The following is a 3,643-nucleotide window of genomic DNA, read 5'->3' as shown; positions in this document are numbered from 1 at the left end:
CGTATGTGATGTTTATGTTAGATGTTTGTATGTAATGTATGTGTTGTATGTGTTTCTTGTATATGTATGTGTTTTTATGTGTGTGTGCGTGTGTGTGTGTTTGTATGTATTTATGCATGTTTAGACGTAAAACCAGAGTGAATATAAATGCAATACATATAAATGCGCTCCATCAGAACAGAAACAATCACTAAATGAACTTTACCGTACATACAAACACCCACTGGTAAAGATACACACACATACAACCACACATACACAAAAAAGAGAGAGAGAGAATAAGAGAGAAAAGAGACAAAAACAAAAATACATGCAAACATACAAATATATATACATACAAACATACACACAAGGCCAGTTTTTGAAATGCTATTATCTTGATTAGTGGTTTTGCAAAGTTTGAAAATTTTATTTCTCATTATCGTATTCATGACAGTTTTTATTATTTTTAAATTTTCTGGCTTTTTAGTTCATACATACACATACACACCACACACATACACACAAACAGACATGAATGTGTGTGTACGTGTGTGTGCGAGTGTGTATGTGTGTTTGTGAGAAGGAGAGAGAAAGAGATTATGTATACTTATATGTAATACACCTATTTTCTCATATATCAATACATGAAGTATATAGTGCGGAAATATTGCTTGCACACAAATGTACATAGATAAAAAATGACACAGACGTACACACATGTTTGTACACTCTGAAATATTCAGATATAATTTTTACTAAAATACACAGTATACATAAAAAACATACATACTAACATACAAGCATTTAAACATACAAAACCAACAAACATATAAACATGCATTTAAACATATTTGCAAACATACCTACATACAAAAAATAGATACATACACACATACAAACAAACAAACAGCACACAGCATCTTTTTTGTATCTCTTTTCTGAGCGATCCAACACGTATGTAGCTCATTGAAAGAAATTCAAATGCTGACGATGTGACTTGTGCTGTGATGACCAGCTTAGCACTTTATCCTTTTGTATTCAGTTTTTTGTATGTCTGTGTGTGTGTGTCCGTGCGTATGTGCGGGTGTCTGTGTGAGTTTGTGTTTCTTTGTATGTGTGTATATGTGTGTGTGCTTTCGCATGTGTTTATGAGTGTTTTTGTATGTGTTTGTGTGTGCATAACGTTTGTGTTTATGATATTGTTAGACCAAAGAGTAAAACAACCAGACATAAACATAAACATAGATCTTTCATTGTTTAATTAAAAATATGTAAATTTGAGAAGCATTAAAAACTAAAGAAGTTTATGTGTGTCTATGTTTTTTTTATTTGTCAGTTATGTTTATATGTTTATATTTATTTGTTTGTTTTTTTTTAAATTTGTCTATAATTTTTTGAAAAATAAAACTTATTTTAATGTTTAAACGCTAAAATTTTGCATTATTCTTACCAGAAATAGGGATTAAAATAACTCAGAAAAAAATGAGTTGATTCATTGAAATTGAACTGGATCGAACGTGTTTACGTCAAAGATTGAGATATTTTATTGTTTTGTTTATTTCTTGTTTATTTGTATATGTGTGTTTATGTATGTATGTATGAATGAACGAACGAACGAACGAATGTAGGTACGTGTGTGTGTGTGTGTGTGTGTGTGTGTGCGTGCATGTGTGTGTGTGAATGTATGTGTGCGTATTTGTGCCCACGTATTAGTGTGATTATACATAGAATGTGTTTATGTGCATTTTTACTTTTATGTCAAATAAATGTTAAGTTGGTCTGCTTAACTTTCGCAGTTTTATTGCTGGAGGGTGTGATGTTTTCAAGAAAATCAACTTTTTTGTGTGTGTTTGTTTGTTTGTTTTGTATGTTTTCTTGTTTGTATGTTTATAAAATTTCAGTGTGTATGTCAATTATATGTAGCTGTTTTTTATAGTGAAATTTCAAAAATTCATGAGTTTACATGGTGAAATATTTTTAAATGTGTTGGTTAGTTCGTGCTTGTTTGTATGTTTATTTGTTTGTATGTTTGATGTTTGTTTGTATATAGATTTGTACGTATGTTTGTAGGTATGTTTGTATGTTTGTATGTATGTATGTTTGCGTATGCTTGTTCTTTCAAGTTTGTATGTTGGACGGCAACATTGGTTTGTAATGTTTATTTTATTGCGTATTTTATGTGGGCACATGTGCCTTCACGTAATTGGATGCTTGCATGAATATTTCGTTTCGTTTCGTTTCGTTTGTTCATATGTTTGTCTGTGTGTGTGTGTGTGTGCGTTTGTTTGTTTGTATTTTTATTGGTTTACACACGAATACAAACACACAAACACGAACGCACACGCACACACACTCATACATACCACGTAGAAGTTTGTATGTTTATTAGACTGTTTGCATTGTTTATTTCATTGGGCGGCGCGATGGTGTAATGGCTAAGGTGTCTGGCATTGTTGGTACAGTGTCCGGGTTCGAATGCAAAAAGGATCCCCGCCTATCACATGCAAAAGTATGTGATGCGTTAATCCACGTGCCGTGTGTTTGTTGTAATAATGATAATGCGCCTCAGTCACTTGCAATTGTGCTATTAAAATGAAATTATTATTATTACTATTATTATTATTACTATTATTATTATTAATATTATTATTTATGCATTTTTTAGAGTTTTTAGCCTCTAACAAAATTTCCAAAAAATGACCAAAAAATTGTTCACGGCTCCAGATCATTGCACTGCTGGTATAACATTTTGAATCGGCAATTTTATATTCACGTGGGTGATTAGTTTTCGTGTTAATTTTGCGGGTAATTACGTTCAGTTGAGTCTGTTTGCACGTGTGCTTACTTGCTAGAATGTTGTGAGGTCATATTTTTGAGGTTTTTGAATGTTCAAGATGTGAAGAGCTCCTGACCAACGTGTCTGACCACAATGAAATCAGCAGTATTGGTGGATGGCGCTAGTAACGGAGCGAAAAAATGTGATTAAGTTGAGTGTTTTTTAAAGTGATGACAATGATGATGAAATGATGATGAAATGGTGACAAAATAGCTCGAGGCATGTAATATAAACCCACCGGCACTTCAACATCAAATGATTTCAAAAAAGAGCTTTTGAAAATTTTAAATACTTCGGTGTATTTCAATGAATAAGTTCATCTCAATGCAGCCTTCCGACCATTAAAATCCTTTTTAAAAAATTTATTCAAACATTTTTAAAAATTCTTACAAAAATCTAATAAACGTGTTCTCTCAATTTTTTTTGAATTATTATTATTTAAATAATTATTACATTTATATAGCGCTAATTCTAAAATAATTATTTCAAAAGTATGCAACCTGGCTATAAATGGGTGGTGGATTTTTTAAAAGGCCATTTTGAAAAATATACAGGACGAAACAGACACAGCTGGAAATAATGATGGGATAGAGAGAGAGAGAGAGAGAGAGAGAGAGAGAGAGAGAGAGAGAGAGAGAGAGAGAGAAACAGAGAGAAAGAGAAAGAAGCAGAAAGAGAGAAAAAGAGAGAGAGAGAGAGAGAAAGATAGAGCAAGAGAAAGAGAGACGATGATGATCAACCCGATGTATGTCTGCTGGAATGATTAGAATAATGATGATAAGATAAGAAAGATGACGACGACCGACGACTGAATTATAATTCGGA

Source organism: Helobdella robusta (assembly GCF_000326865.2).
Source record: "Helobdella robusta unplaced genomic scaffold HELROscaffold_2, whole genome shotgun sequence".
NCBI classification, from domain to species: domain Eukaryota; kingdom Metazoa; phylum Annelida; class Clitellata; order Rhynchobdellida; family Glossiphoniidae; genus Helobdella; species Helobdella robusta.
Note: the sequence above shows the minus strand (reverse complement) of the source record.